General features: G+C 37.0%; 1 protein-coding gene across 1 annotated transcript in view; it reads left to right on the top strand.

Moving 5' to 3' along the window:
* Positions 1 to 942: 942 nt before the first annotated feature.
* LOC134799774 (insulin-like growth factor-binding protein 7) overlaps positions 943 to 16773 on the top strand; it is a 37787-nt gene continuing 21956 nt past the window's right edge. Inside the window, exon 1 of the mRNA XM_063772188.1 lies at positions 943 to 1442. The gene's annotated coding sequence lies outside the window, so the exon portion shown is untranslated. The remainder of the gene's footprint in view (positions 1443 to 16773) is intronic.

Genomic DNA, 16773 nt, shown 5'->3' with positions numbered 1-16773 from the left:
CAGACCAGTTAACTTAGTAGACCGCTACTAAGTTAACTGGTCTGTATTAAAATAATGAAGCATCATGGAATGTCGACAAAGTAACACTGTGTGCTCGTCCGGGGACGGTGAAATTCAGTAGTGCGATTGCTGTACACACTCCAAAATGTGTCGTACATACTAGCAACGCGCGTGTAACAGCTCGGAAGTTGCACACCTCCATTGGCTACGGTAACCGCTTACCACCAGGCGGGCCTAATGTTTCTTTGCCACCGATTTAGTATAAAATAAAAAGATGGCAAAATATTTTCTTATCAGTTTAAAACTGTGTAGTGTTTTTGAGCGTTTTCCAAAACAATCTACATTTCATTCATGTCTTCAAAATATTGACTTATTGGGCTCATTTTACTACAGAATCATTTGTACATTCACGCCTCATACATGAAAAAATTTGTCCCAAAATTTTGTATGAATAAATATTTTTCCAGTGCGTCACGGTCATACAAATAAAAAAAATATTCATATAAAAATGTGACGATCTGGAAAGGAAAACTTGGGACATTTTTTCATGTATGAGGCGTGAATTTACAAATGATTCTGAGTAAAATGAGCTCAAGAAGTCAATATTTTGAAGACATAAATGAAATGTATGTAAATTTTTTTTGGAAAACGCTCTTTTACGGTAATGACAGAGGACACAAAAGACGTCCAATAATGATCGTAAAAAAAGATGTTAAAGTAATTTTATTACCAAGCCCGTAGTACAAAGGGTTTCAAAATTAACTCCCCTCTCTTTTCATTCGCTGAAGGCACTTTATGAAAAATAAATCCAAAACATGCTTATTTATAAAACATGCTGAAGGCTATATACAAATTATAAGACAAAGTTTCGAACAACCGCCTTAATGACGTCGCTAGTAATATTAATTACCTACATACCGCTTTTAATATTATGAATAATGAATGAGGTTGATTTCTATACAATTTGAATCCACAGTTATAATTTAACTAGAATATAATTCCTTTTCCAAAAGTCATGCTCGCCCACACAATTTTCCAGGGATCTTATCATCGGCTTACGCTAAAGGAAGGCGATGCGTGAAAACACGCAGACTGAACACTGGGAACTTACCCCACCGTCGGGCCGCACTTAGCGTCCCGTGTGAACATTACAAGAAAGAATAATATGACAATTTGAATTTTGAAAGTAGGATAAGTTAAACGCCGGGTGACTTGCGCATTTCACACCGGTCTTCGCAAGCTTTCCTACGACTGTGTTGACGGGAATCAGTAACGCTCTGGACGCTGTAGGGGGAGGACGCTCCGTCTCTTGAATCACTGCCCTGACGTGTTGTTACGCGCATCTACATACAAATTATATAACGTTAATCTGACTGTGTTTGTTTTGTGAGCTGACTCTGTATAACCGACCAAAGGGATGTGTCTGATGAGAGAATTAAAAGGTAAAGTATATTTAAGTATATATTCCAAACAAGATTTCTATGTTAAATGTGTTTTTAATTCCAGTTACCTATTCAAAAATAGCTTAATCGAACATCGTTTATAAATTTCATGATACCTATTCCTGTAATGTGCAAACACCTACGAGTCCAGGTTTCGTCGACTGCGAGTGCCGGGGTTGGAGCTCATGCGTAAATAATCGTTCTACCTCACTTCAAAGAACGTTTGCGATTCTTACTTATTCTCTGAGCAAATGTTTTTTTATGAGGAACAAAGGAATATTGATTATGATTGTACGAGAATAATATTTGTTAAAAAACTATGGTGTGTTTCGAATACCTAAGTACGAAGTTACCACGAGGGTGCGTTCTTCAAGTAAAATTTTACGCATGCGGCTGTTCCCAAGGGAAGGGGTTCTTAGGGAACAGTTTCCCTAAGAGAGTTAATTTAAGCTCTCTTTTGATTTTGCGAGATGGTATAGGTGACTTTAGTCACTTTAGGTAGTACATTAGCTTAACCACTACTTATGTGTGTGTGAACTGTTTCCTTGGACAGCCATTTCACATTTAGAATGGCAACTAAAATATTAAACAGGAACTTTCATTGGGCAAATAATAATATAATTTGGCTGTGCATTAATGTTTTAGGGCCAAAAAAAATTTATTAGCCTCAAATATAAGCATCATATTATTAAAAAATTTAGAATTACTAATAGAACGTATGGTTCACTGAATTTACATATCTAAGCTAATTGTTTACATAGCTAAGAATTTGATTAATTATATCTACTGTTACCGGTTTTGTTTCCTTAGTGTCTAGTACTTACTCCACTTGTTTATTACGTGCGCACCTTAGAAGAAAAAAAACACCAGTTAAAAATGAATCATTAGTGTTAGAAAATTGAGAATTAATTTCTTTAAAAATCGGTTAAAACAAAACAAATGCAACTCTGTTAAAATTTCATTGTGGTCCATTAGTAGACATTAATAAGTATAGGGGCTGTGGGGCGCTAGTACCTATAGAGCTTGTGTTCCTATAACAGGTTTAAAAAAACATAAAAACAAAATAAAAACAGAATTACTCGTTGGTTTTTTATGACATCTGACTTGGTCCCACATTGCGAGGAAAATAGGAATATAACAATAAAGGCTATTCAATAAACTATATTTTAATACAGGGCTGCATTTGTATGCAGGATTCGGGAAAGAAAGTGGAACATGGTAATGCTGTGATTTGCATGTTTTAATATTAAAATAGTAGGTCGGGTATAACACATTCAGGTCTCCCGAATTTGGCCTGAAATATTCATCTCAGAGAGAACGGTGATGTATTTTATAAATACATATGAACGTTTGAGCTGCATGGATTTAGATTTTATTTTTACAGCAGGGATATTCTGAATGAATTATAATCATAGAGTACATAATACTTAATACTTACTGTATGCTGTAATGTGAAACTTAAGTGTGATTGGATGAATGTATAGGTACTTATATTACCCCTATTGTATTGTTAACAGCCGTTAGATTAATATCGTATAGTCACAACGGCTTAAATGCGGTTAGGTTAATCCAGTGAAGGCTTAGCTTCGCCAAGATTAGGTTGAGCCATTAATAAAGGCTTTTTTGCTTCGGCCAAGTTAATAGGAATGTTTAATGTAACAAGGCTTACATAGACTATGCGGGGATTTTAGAATTCGGGACTATTACTTAGTTAAAATTAACACTAAGTAAATTTATCCTCTCACAAATCAAAAATTGCCAAGACCAATGCAATTCTGATTAGCCTAAAAATTCAAAATACAATGGAATGCAAGGCTTTTTTATAAGTCTCTGGACGGCTAGAGGTTTCGGTTGTTAGTTGTACGCTCATTATCGTCATATTAAGGAATGAAAGAATGAATGAATGAATGTGGGAGGAATGAGGAATCGAAATATAAAGAATTATAATAATATTCTATTTCATTATATGAAAACTGAAATGTGAAGTAATCGCAATTCAATTGTTAAGCCGCATTTGAGATTTAAAAATCTGAACTTGATTTTAAAATACGCCGTGCATAGTAATTTTTTTAAACTTGAATTATGCTCCTTTTGCTGTGGTTACTAAAACCGGTTAGTACTCTGATTTTGTGTGCTACGGGGCGTAGCGCTAAGAATAGTAGGAACCGTTCGCTACGCATTCAGTGCCAGTGCGAGCTACGCGCTACGAGCGTAGCCGACAACTCGGGAAAAACCGTATAACGAACGAACACAACCTATCTCAACAAATTATCTCGAAATCCGAATAGGCCTGTAGGTCATATCCTGTGGAAATCGTTCAACAGTATCTCCAGAATCGCGCAAATGTCAAATTTGACAGGTTAGATCTTAAACATACCGTTATCGTATCTTGGTGATGTCTAAAAGATGTCTAATAGATGTCTATTTCAAAATCCGAATCGGGCCCATAACCCACCTGGCGAACCGCTGGCTGTTAATGCCGGCCTGATTCTAATTTTAATAAGCGTCAGAAAGTAGATCTCGATACGATAAATTTTTGACGTTTATTAAAATTACAATCAGGCCGTATGTTAATCTAACTTGAATCCAAATTCTGAGTGAAGGTATACGCCGCCGTAGCGGGTATCGGCAGGGTTCTTTTGCAGCGTGCACTGAGGCGTCACGCTTATTTGGATTTCTTAGTATGAGGTTATCCTATTTTCTTACTTTATTCTTATAGGTACCTACCCATGTTAAAACATACTTCTTTAAAATTGTATAACGAAAATCTTACAAAAAAATATCCAAATCATTAAATTTTGAAGTATTCACAAAAAAGACGCCGGTCCCACCATTGCAATCCGTCGTCATTTTTATTTTACAGTGGGAAATCAAAGGGGTGGTTTAGAAGCGTACTTTTATAGAGGGAGTTTCAATCAACGCGCACCTCCCGATGAAAGTTTAACGAACTTGGATGTAATCTGATTTGTGTACAGCTTTATTTCGGCCCCAAATGGAAGCTGTGAAAATAAATAGTCACGATTTGGATATGGTTTTCGCCTTTCAGGAGTAAAATTAGCTATCGCTACGTCTCCTAATGAATTATCTAATTCATCATTAATCTGAATATAGTAGTTATATAGTCTAAAAAGTCTTTTAAAAATCGATTTTCGCTCAAGTCATCTCGAATATGGGTATATTTGGTATCATGCATTCAGTATGATGTCCTGAACAAACACAAATATATGAGATGAGAAGCGCGAAAATGGTGGGGATAGTAACGTCATAAAGTCGGCGGTACAAAGTATTTTTTTTTCTTTTAAACATATGTGGGGTACTAAATGAAAGGGCTTTCTGAGTAGATTACAAATATGTATATAACATTTTCTCTACTTGATCTAACAAATTATTAGAAAAAGTTTTTGAACTACTCTAAATTGAAAATAGCTGAAAAGATTATTCAAAATTTTATACCAAAGACTGTGAATATCCTCTATATAATGTCTAAAAATAATTAATGTTGGTGTATGAATAACTCTACTGGATCTTGTACCTTCTTTAATGTTGAAATCTAACTCCCCTTCAAGCTTATATTGTTTGATATTTATAGGTACTAAACTCAATTGTGTTTATAATAATATAAAGCCGCAGTCTAAACTAATTGTATCCATAAGCTATCCAAATTTGCCGCAGTTTAATCTTCAGCTCAGACCTGAGCTTGAATTTAGATTTATTATTCTGCAATATACCTATAGATAAACATAATAATAATGCGACTTTAACAAAATACCTCAAAATAACTAGGTACTGTTTAATGCCATTAACTCATTATGACTGTCAAAACGGCCATCTTGTATAGTTGAATCATCGAGAGCGTGGAATTGCATATGTAGTAGTATTGTTTGTTTACAGGCATTCTATATTTGAATTTTCTATTTTCTTGTACTATCAGCATACAACCACTACAAATGCAATTCCATCTTCTCGATAATTCAACTATACGAACCATTAGCTACTGTCTGTCGGCTCGATTCGGAAAATGAATTAGATTTCTACTAGACTTCAACAAGTTACGATACGGATAATTTAAAGATATTTGTAAGATAGATATGTCAAATTTGACGTTTCCGCGATTGTGGGGGTCTTCTTGAACGATTTCGACAAGTTATGACTTAGATATCCAAGTCACATCTAGTCGATATCTAATGTAGATCTAGTTGATCTCTAAATCGTCTCAAGATCTTGTGATTATCTCGAAATCCGAATAGGCCTGTGAGAATCTTGCAACCTTCAGTGGACGCCTAAAATATACCTACACAAATAAAGTACATACTCGTACCTACTGGTGGATGTCTTATTTTTTAGCTAGTATTGTCGGGTTGCTAGGTTAACTTGACGGCCTCACTTTATAAAATAAAAATAAAAAAGCCTTTATTGCCATGTAACTACATAATTAAACACAGGAAATAAATACAATTTAAACAATTAAACAGTTATAATAAGAATTAAATAGTTATAGTTTTTGTGAGTGAGTGTCACATGGCCCCAGTTAGGGTAAAGGCCTCCTCCATCAGTTTCCATTGTTTCCTGTCTTGCGCTTTCAAGATCCAGTCTCTACCAGCTTTCTTTTGAATTTCGTCTATCCAGCGTTCTTTTGGCTTCCCTCTGCTCCTCTTACCAGTGGGGCCCATCCACTCGGTTTACCCGTTTTGTCCATCTTTGGTCTGTGATTCGCGCTACGTGTCCCGCCCATCGCCATTTTAATTGTAGTGCGTGTTGTCCGGCGTCTATCAGTTTGGTTTTCCTGCGGATATCTTCGCTTCTATATCTATCTGTAAGTTTAATACCAAGGATGCTTCGTTCCATAGCGCGCTGGCAAGAGCGTATTTTTGTTTTAGTTCTCTTTTGGAAGATCCAAGTTTGTGCTCCATATGACAGACAAGGCAGCAAGCACGAATCGATTACCTTCTTTTTGAGCTTTAGGGGAAGTTTAGATTTTAAGATTTCTTTAAAGCTCCAGAATTTTTTCCAAGTCATGTTGATACGGCGTCCTATCTCGTCCTCATGTCTTGATTTCTCGAAGGAAATTTGTTTACCAAGATATATATAGCTGTCGGCGTATTCTATAGTTGTATTATTTATCGTTATAGGGTCTTTTACACTATTGGTAGCGACTTTAGTTTTGGACGTATTAAGTTGTAATCCTATATTTCCGCTGACTTGGCTTAGTTCTAAGATCATTTCTTCGAGCTCTTTAGATGATTTTGCGAAAAGGACGACATCATCAGCAAATCTTAGATTACTCAGGAATTCTGAATCGATATTTATTCCTTTCTTATTCCAATTTAGCTCTTTCATGATATCCTGCAACACAGCTATAAATATCCTGGGGGACAGCGGGTCTCCTTGTTTTACTCCTTTTCTGATTAAGATTTTTGGCCCAAGTTTGTCCAGCTTCACCCTGCTTGTGCTCTTCTTATAAATATCCTTAATTATGTTAATATATATACTCGGGACATTTTGGTTTGAAAGTGCTTGCCATATGCTCTCGTGCGAAATTGAGTCAAACGCCTTAGCGTAATCGATGTATGCTAGGTAGAGTGGCTGTTTATATTCCTGATGTTTTTCTATTACCTCACTTTACGGGCGTGTTATTTTTATGTTTACTTATTTCGCTACAAAGTTTTTCTAACGCCATTTACCTAAAAGGGATCCCACTAGGTATAGAACTGTATTAATACATCATTATGTGCCTGATCACGTCTAAACGACTGGAACACCGCCTCTTTACCTCCGCTTTATCGCACCTTGGCCTCCACAACGACTAAACTTGACTAACCGTTGGTATAAATAGGACCTTTTAGGTTTGGCATGGTTACTTGTTACGCTTGTGCGTCCCTTAAGGCCCGTGCGGGTATTGTGGTACAGATAAACCGTAAGACGTCGTTATCCTTAAGCGCCACTTGCACCATCCTACTAACCCGGAGTTAACCGGTTAAACCGTTAACCAAGTATCAGATTGCAGTGGTTACCATGGTAACTCTAGGTTTAACCGGTTAACCCCGGGTTAGTGGAATGGTGCAAGTGACGCTAAGATGATTAACGGGCAAAACAATTTTTCTCAACAAGAGAAAATGTATCCATCTCGGTTATTACACAATAGCACATAATGGTGCAGTTATTTAGTGATCATTATCCGCTACAAGTAATGCAAGGAGCGTTATAATAATTATATGAATGTTTAACCTTTTCCTCTACTTCTGTTAGGTATTAAAAGGATCATGATTTCCATTTTCGGAATGAGGATGTGTTTTGTGTTACAGTACCTATTGTAATAATATCACTGCTACCCACTAAATAAATTAAGTTTATGTAATTTCAAGAAGTATACTAAAGAAAATTAAGTATATATTTGTTTAGTGCTTTTCATAACGCTCCTATCGTAGTTAATGTATTTAACACTGGCATAGACTGAACACTTAATACAGTGAAGTTTTCTTAACAAGTTTGTAGTTGAAGCAGTGTTGTAGCAACAGGCGGAATTACCTCCGGGAAGTATTCAACTTGTTTTATAACATTTGCGCGGTATTAAATAATCGTTAAATAGTAAATGTGATATTGTTACCTCATCATGATGCAACGTGCAGTGTATAATTTAACCACAGAATAACGAATAGTACTACCGTACAGAAAATTCACTCCTTCACAAAAGTCAGTTTTAGATTTTACAAAATTATACCTATACTCGCCGCCTGCAACAAAATTGAAACTTATAACCATACGCCTGCCCTGCCCGGGAGGTTCGCCGGCCAAATGTACCTAAACTGCGTAGTGACACCCCCCTGATTTAACTCAGTGAACTATGTGTGTGTTGTCGTCCTATGGTACCCCATTGGTACAGAGGTCCGTGAAACGTCGTCATCCGCTCCTGTCCTGTGCCTCGCGCTCCGCGTCCCTCCAACTCAGTCCAGCTGCCCTGCTGTAGATGCAGTGCTCAGTGCTGCTGCTGTTAACTATACGAAGTTTTTTTTAATAAATATATAAATATTATAGGACATTTGTTTCCTGGACACAAATTGACTAAGTCCCACGGTAAGCCCAAGGAGGCTTGTGTTATGAGTACTCAGACAACAGTACGGCATTAAATACGGCGGTCTCTTACCCGATCTCTTACTACTGTAGTATGTATTTATTAATGATTCTTCTTCTTCCTCGCGTTATCCCGGCATTTTGCCACGGCTCATGGGAGCCTGGGGTCCGCTTGATAGCTATTATTTAATCATAATTTTGACGCAGGTTTCATTGGTCATGTTCGCGGATAACAGATATTTCGTTATCTGCCTCTCTATCGTTCGAATGTGCAAGAGTGGAAGAGAGGAAGGTAACACAATTTTAACATTCACAGCAAGCCTTTTGAACTCCCAGCAAAATGTCAAAGCAAAAATTTGTGTGACTATCTGAAGATAAATCTATGAAAAATATATTTTAATATTGCATGTGTTCAAAACGATTAAGTTATTAATATTTCTTATTTTAATAAAGTATAACTATAAAATCACATTCTCTTAAACCAAAGAGCTACTGGTAAATACTGAATAATATTTTGTACACCCAGAACCCTCATTAATTTATACGACAACCATCTCGCCTCGCGGGACGGCGCGGCGACAAAGCGGTTTTGTTTCACGCGTGACAAAAGTTCTGGTGATGACCACGCGCGTGTAATGTAGCCCGATCCAGAGTTGACAACTTGTTACGGCTTTGATTTTATTTTGATACGTCCTTTAAGATCGCTCACGCTGATTGGTGCATGCCATAGAAGGATCCTATATATAGAAGTGGTATACGCGTGCCTCCGTGAGGGACAAAACATACGCAGTGCGTTACTATCATTGGTCGAATTTATTTGTTGCCCACCATTATCCATACTAAAAAAAAAAGGTTGGGAACAAAAAATATGTGAGACTGTGACAAGGACAAACAATAATAGCGCTTTCTCTGCTACTCCTACTGAAAGATACGTAAGACTATCCCGTTCTGTCAGTTATTCCCGCCACTCATGCCCAATCCAGTTTAATACTAGATTCATGGTGCATGCGAAATCTTGGTGCCCCGTATAAAAACCAGTTCAAAACCATAACAAATCGTTAAAGTAGAATCGACGTCATGGCCTAATTTAACGCTGTAGAATTCAGAAATGTTGTGTGGGCATTGACTATTTATTTCTGTAGACTTCTTTCTGAAGGACAATGAGTTGTGTGGTTAAATAGTACATTGCGATACAACTACTAAGAGTAGGAAATTCGCATCGAGTGGCGATAAGTTGAAACAGGACCGAAGGGAGTGTTTTAAATCGACACGAGTTGCGAATTACCTTTTCGCACGTGTATTGTACGTTTTACAGTACAAATGGCCCTTTAAATTTTCGACATATGCACGTATTGTGCCAATTACCGCACTAGGGCGGTAAAGTAGCATGATATGTAGGTACTGTAAATAGTTTTTAATCGCATAGGTATCAACCGTAAAATGTAAGAAACAATCGTAACCGAAGGTATTAAAAGAAGATTTCGTAATTAATATTGTTTTGGTGTGTTAAAAAACACTTAGTGCAACCGTCGTATTGTTTATAAATCCACAAACAAATAATGGAATGGGTAGGTATTTACAGCAGGAATGTGGTTGCAGCAGCGTTAATGTATATAGCTTCATATATTGGAAAATAAACAATACGTTGATCATACATGTTCCAACATTGCAGAGTAATCAATGTTTTCAAACTGGGAACAACCAGCTTTCGACAAAATATAAACATACCGGCAAAACTTATGAACGGACAACGAAGTGGATCCATAAATACATACAGATCCGATTAGATACATATGACATAGAAGAGTGGTTTTAGTTTATTTTCACTTTTATAACCGGTATTAAGTAGTAAAATACAAACTAGGTAAGAAAGTTCCGGTCAGTTAAGGGAAGCATTTTAATTAATAAACATTTTAATGGATTGAAAAATTGTCTGTTCTTTATTTTTAGGGTTTTTATCGTTTTTTTTTGTCACAATTATTACACTAATTACGTTCATAATGTACTTAATATGTTATTAGACATATAGCTCTTCAAAGAAAGTTAGAGGGAAGCTCAGTTTTGATAGGGTCCTTAATGCACCTTTTAGGTGCCGGATCCTATAAAAACATTTTGTTTGTTCAGCATCTGCCTGTGGCTATATGTTCCTCCTTACTAAGTTATACATAATCAAACATATGGAATTATGCAGATTTGCCTCTCATAAAAGCAATAAAAAAATATCATTGTACAGTTGATGTCAAAGATATGTTTACAATAAACTTACGATTAAGCTAAAGCGATGCAGGATGATAGAACATATTTATTTTTTATATTCATAGCGAAAATAATTAGCAAATAGAAAACTTTCCAAAATAGTACTATTTCAATGCAGGTGGGGAAAGTATGTTATTATTTACGAGGCCCGAGACACGGGACAAGAAAATTATAACACTTTCACACGTATATTGAACGACGTTTTTTAATACATTTGCGAAAAAATCACAATAATACAAATATTGGTAACATGAGCATTGCACTTACAGTTACGAATTTTCCCTTAAACTTGAATGATATTGTATATTCAGCACTATCAACTACGTTTAGCGTTGATTTACATTGCTAAAATTAATCACATTAACTCATTTCATACAAAAACACTCTTACAGTTGCAATTTAAGATAAGTATGTAATTATTTTGATACAACTAATAAATTTCAAGTGAAAATGGCGGGCGCCGGTTTTACTTTTTAATTTTTAATTTTTTCTTTTAACGTCAGCCAACGTGGCAATGATAGTTCCATTTAGCCAAATAATAAAATTTTTTTTCGTGAAATATCGTATTTTATAACGTTTTATTTATATAATAAAAAATAAATATTTACTTTATATCGTGTATTTTGTAATTTACTTTTTGTACGTAATAAATGTGTAATGGCAAAATAAAAATATATAAAGTTTTTGAACATCCAAACTCTTTGGTGTGGACGTATCGATTAAGGTCAGAATCAAATTTAAAAAAGCTAGAAAAGTAAAAAGCACTAGTTCGCAAAAAACAACTTTGCGAACGCTAAACAGCTACGTAAAGTAGTACGTTTTGAGCAACTGTATTAAAAATATATTTTTTAAGATTTCCGCAGCTTCTCGAGGTCTTGAACCACGTTATGGTCTGAAGGCGAAACAGGACAGGAGCTTCAATAAGCACACGTGTCGTTTACTCGTAGAAACGTTGTCTACAATTCATTTTTTTCAGCTTAAAACAACAACGAGGTACAATCAGAATCAATATTAGATTAGATATAAACAACGCATCTAAAGTTTCTGCCACCCTGTAATACTTTTTCAAATAGGGATACATCTAAAGTACACACAGAGTTAGAGACATTAGAGAACGTTTTATGCTGATTGTACGTGAAAATACCAAAATAATACACTGCGCCAAGTCATGGCTTCATTACGCTTTTGGTTCCCTCTTCCAGAGCAATGCTGACTCCATATATTTTGTTCCTTACCTCCCATGCGATTAACTCGGATGATTTATTATTAAAAGGGCCTTTGTAGTGACCTTTTGTGAGCACTTAACGGTCCAAATATTTAGGTACATTAGCTATTTAGGCGTTTGTCGACCGCACGCTACTTTCAACATTGTACTTACGTCGGCTTTTGAGTATTTTGGAGGGTAAGGAGCTCTATAATTTAGATTATTTTATATGTAATTGATAAACGTAAGACTAGATATTTTGTGGCATTTACATTCACAGAAAGGGCATTTATTTATTGTGTAAAAGTTATAACAAATTAAAATTACCCACAATAAGGTTGGAAGAGGTTAATTCAAGTTACTATCAAATTGGACGTTATTCTAGATTCGTAGCGACACGTCTGCCGACGAAATTGTGCTACACCTGATATCTCCATTTAGAAACATAGGTACTTACTAATACAATTTACTTAAAGGTTTAGACTCACTTGTTTTAAGTCACTCGCCAAACTGTAAAATTATTCAATATTACTATGTCTGACAACAGTTTAAATTTACTTACATTTTAATTTCAACTGTGGTGCAAAAATAAACGATGTAATTATGTAATTGACTGCAGGAGGCATAAAATATTCAAACGACAAGAACTTATTAACTTTCATACGCGAATGAGATCTCGACGTTGCGATATGTAATATAATATGTTGCGTGTTTCTCCGAAAATGTATACCAAATATTCAGGGGGTTTCTGGATGTAAAGACGGAATAAGAAATGGGAATCAAATTTCTTTAACTCAGTATACGGCATGGCAGAAGTATGCAATCGTAACGTTATTGGGAGTATCTGAATTTATGCATCGTTGAGAGTATTTCATATCTCGCTGTTTGTCGATTTAAAAATCATGTAATGGCATTGTTATTGTGGTAAACATTCTTATGATTAAATTTTAAAATGTAATTGGATAGAGATAGTATTGATAAATAAGTGTGCCCAATATAAGCTGATAGATTCCAACTACGCAACTATTTCCGATACCGTATATTTCTTTCAAAGATAGGAAGTTACTTCAGAAGAAAAGTAAATACTTTTCACATGGAGGTTTTATTTTTACAAAGAGCGTCGTCAGTTTGCTCTATAGTTAAGTAACAAACTAGTATTTATTATTAGTTATTACTTATAATTAATAGATACAATTATTGTCAACTTCCAGAGACTTATGACAGTTTGCCGTTAAGAGCGCTATTACATTTCGGCGTTGAGCGAGTTTAGGTATTTTACGCGCTGCGGCAGGCCGTGCGAGCTCAGTACGCCGATCCCTTCTACCACACTCGCACTACAATGATGGATTAAACATTCTTGATCCTTCGCGAAGCATATTGAAATCAACCATAACAACACTAACTGTACTTAACTTTTAAAGTTCTAAAACTGTTATTTGGTAAGTACGAAAATACTAAATGCAGTGCAAATGTACATAGGGGCTGTTCATAAATTACGTCATCTATTTGATTGGTATCCTATATGCTATCCAAAACTCATGCTTCGGATGAATCTGTTTCCTCCTACGTCATGTTACCATCATCCGATGTCCAGACCCCCCCCACTCCTCCCATTTGAAACGACGTAATTTATGAATAGCCCCATACTCGTACTTATGAAGGTATATTACTCGAAAGAAATTATAGGTACCTACTCGCTTATTTACATGTTTCGTCATTGCATTTGGTACCTATAGGTTGTAAAGTTTGTATCAACGAGGGTTTAAAAACGAACTGGTACTGAGGATCTGATGATGATTAAGGTGGTCACGGATACCAATCAACCATGTAGTAACATGATTAGGCTCGTTTGATTCGTCTCAACAAGATCTTTGACACTGAAGATACACAGGGTCTGATGATGGAGCTGGAAGGTGGCCACGGGTACCAGTCTATCATGTAACTAAACAACTTCGTGTTTGGGCTCGTTTGATTCGTCTCAACAAGATCTTTGACATAAGACAGTACTCAGGGTCTGATGATGGAGCTGGAAGGTACCATTACCAATCAACCATGCAACTAAACCACATCGTGTTTAGGATCGTTTGATTCGTCTCAACAAGATCTTTGACACTAGGTGATACTCAGAGTCTGATGATGGAGCTGGAAGGTGGTCACCGGTACCAATCAACCATGCAACTAAACCACTTCGTGTTTAGGCTCGTTTTATTCGTTTCAACAAGATCTTTGACACAAGATAGTACTCAAGGTCTGATGTTGGAGCCGGAAGGTGGTCACCGGTACCAATCAACCATGCAACTAAACCATTTCGTGTTTAGGCACGTTTTATTCATCTCAACAAGATCTTTGACACAAGGTAGTACTCAGGGTCTGATGATGGAGCGCGAAGGTGGCGACGGGTACCTGTCTATCATCATCAGCTCCATCATCAGACCCTGAGTAGTATCTTGTGTCAAACATCTTATTGCGACGAATCAAACGAGCCCAAACACGAAGTGGTTCAGTTACATGGTAGACTGGTACCCGTGGCCACAGTCCAGCTCCATCATCAGACCCTGAGTACTAACTTGTGTCAAAGATCTTGTTGCGACGAATCGAACGAAGCCAAACACGAAGTGGTTTAGTTGCATGGTTGATTGGTACCGGTGACCACCTTCCGGATCCATCATCAGACCCTCAGTACTACCTTGTGTCAAAGATCTTGTTGCGACAAATCAAACGAGCCCAAACACGAAGTGGTTCAGTTACATGGTAGACTGGTACCCGTGGCCACAGTCCAGCTCCATCATCAGACCCTGAGTACTAACTTGTGTCAAAGATCTTGTTGAGACGAATCAAATGAGCCTAAACACGAAGTGGTTTAGTTGCATGGTTGATTGGTACCCGTGACCACCTTCCGGCTCCAACATCAGACCCTGAGTACTATCTTGTGTCAAAGATCTTATAGAAACGAATAAAACGAGCCTAAACACGAAGTGGTTTAGTGGCATGGTTGATTGGTACCGGTGACCACCTGCCGGCTCCATCATCAGACCCTGAGTACTATCTTGTGTCAAAGATCTTGTTGAGACGAATCAAACGAGCCTAAACACGAAGTGGTTTAGTTGCATGGTTGATTGGTACCGGTGACCACCTTCCGGCTCCATCATCAGACCCTGAGTATTATCTTGTGCCAAAGATCTTGTTGAGACGAATCAAACGAGCCCAAACACGAAGTGGTTTAGTTGCATGGTTGATTGGTACCGGTGACCACCTTCCGGCTCCATCATCAGACCCTGAGTACTATCTTAAGTCAAAGATCTTGTTGAGACGAATAAAACGAGCCTAAACACGAAGTGGTTTAGTTGCATTGTTGATTGGTACTGGTGACCACCTTCCGGCTCCATCATCAGACCCTGAGTACTATCTTAAGTCAAAGATCTTGTTGAGCCGAATCAAACGAGCCCAAACACGAAGTGGTTTAGTTGCATGGTTGATTGGTACCGGTGACCACCTTCCGGCTCCATCATCAGACCCTGAGTACTATCTTGTGTCAAAGATCTTGTTGAGATGAATAAAACGAGCCTAAACACGAAGTGGTTTAGTTGCATGGTTGATTGATACCGGTGACCACCTTCCGGCTCCATCATCAGACCCTGAGTCAAACTATCTTGAGTCAAATAAATACATATAGAATGTCAGGTCGTTTCAAATATTTTTAATCCTGTCCGGTAGTTTATTAAACTGTACCATAATAAATTATAATACTATAAAAACGGTGCTAGGATCAAAGTCTCTCGTTGCGGTTTACACGCACACAGTATAGCGTTTTACACGGCGCCCGCCGCACACAATGATAAAAAACCTCGTCGTCGCCGTTGAAAATGTGCGGAGCCGACCGACACACGTCCTGCCTCTACAAGCTCTGCCGCGGCACTGAGCTGGCGCAGCGCGCGTCATCGGTAATATAGAGTAGTTTTCAAAAAATTGCCAAAAAATTATAGTAGAATTTCATAAACACTAATGTATACCAACAGTATAAGCAAACGTTGCAGATTGCTTGAGTATGAAAATGACTTCGATATTAAGTAGATTTTCGTAGGAATTGACACTTGTTTCGGAGAGAAAATCGAGTTCGTTTTACTTTGATTTTCTCTTTCTCAAAGGTATGTAGGAAAAATATAGTTTGATATGCCTAAAGTACAGGGTATTAGTAATACAAAATAGCCAGGTTTAGCAGAGTAAAATTCTCAACATTTCCAAATAAGAGCTCGCCATTCAGTGCTTCACGGGGTTTTTCGGAAACGACCATCAGAAAAAAAATCATTACTAATTTAATAAGTCCTTTTTCTAATATTTACAACGATATTTATAAAGATAAGAAGACGCTTTTACTGGAACACGTACTCATTGTTTCTAATAATGAGCGCAAAGTCCTGAATTTCGTCGACTAGTATCATCAATTTTGCATTATTTCGACTTTTCTTGTAAGAGCGCTCTTAACCTAATGTCAAATTGTACTGGTAACCATGGTAACTCCAGGTTTAACCGCTTAACCCCGGGTTAGTACAATGGTGCAAGTGGGCCCTAGAGATTTATATTTTTGAAAAATATAAGCGTTCTCTGAATCTCATTGCAGCATTCTACTGTATCCTTAGTATCTCAATAAAAAACCCATTGTTCATAACACCATAAAAACAAACCTTATGAAGCGCGAAAAGCGCTCCGGAACAATTCTGAGTACTTTAATATTCAATGAAACCATTATTCGGGCACGGCTGTTCCGTGAACAAAAATATGGGTCACGTCAGATTACGGTCGCGC

Source organism: Cydia splendana, chromosome 2 (genome assembly GCF_910591565.1).
Source record: "Cydia splendana chromosome 2, ilCydSple1.2, whole genome shotgun sequence".
NCBI lineage: Eukaryota > Metazoa > Arthropoda > Insecta > Lepidoptera > Tortricidae > Cydia > Cydia splendana.
This window is presented reverse-complemented; position numbering and strand designations above follow the sequence as displayed.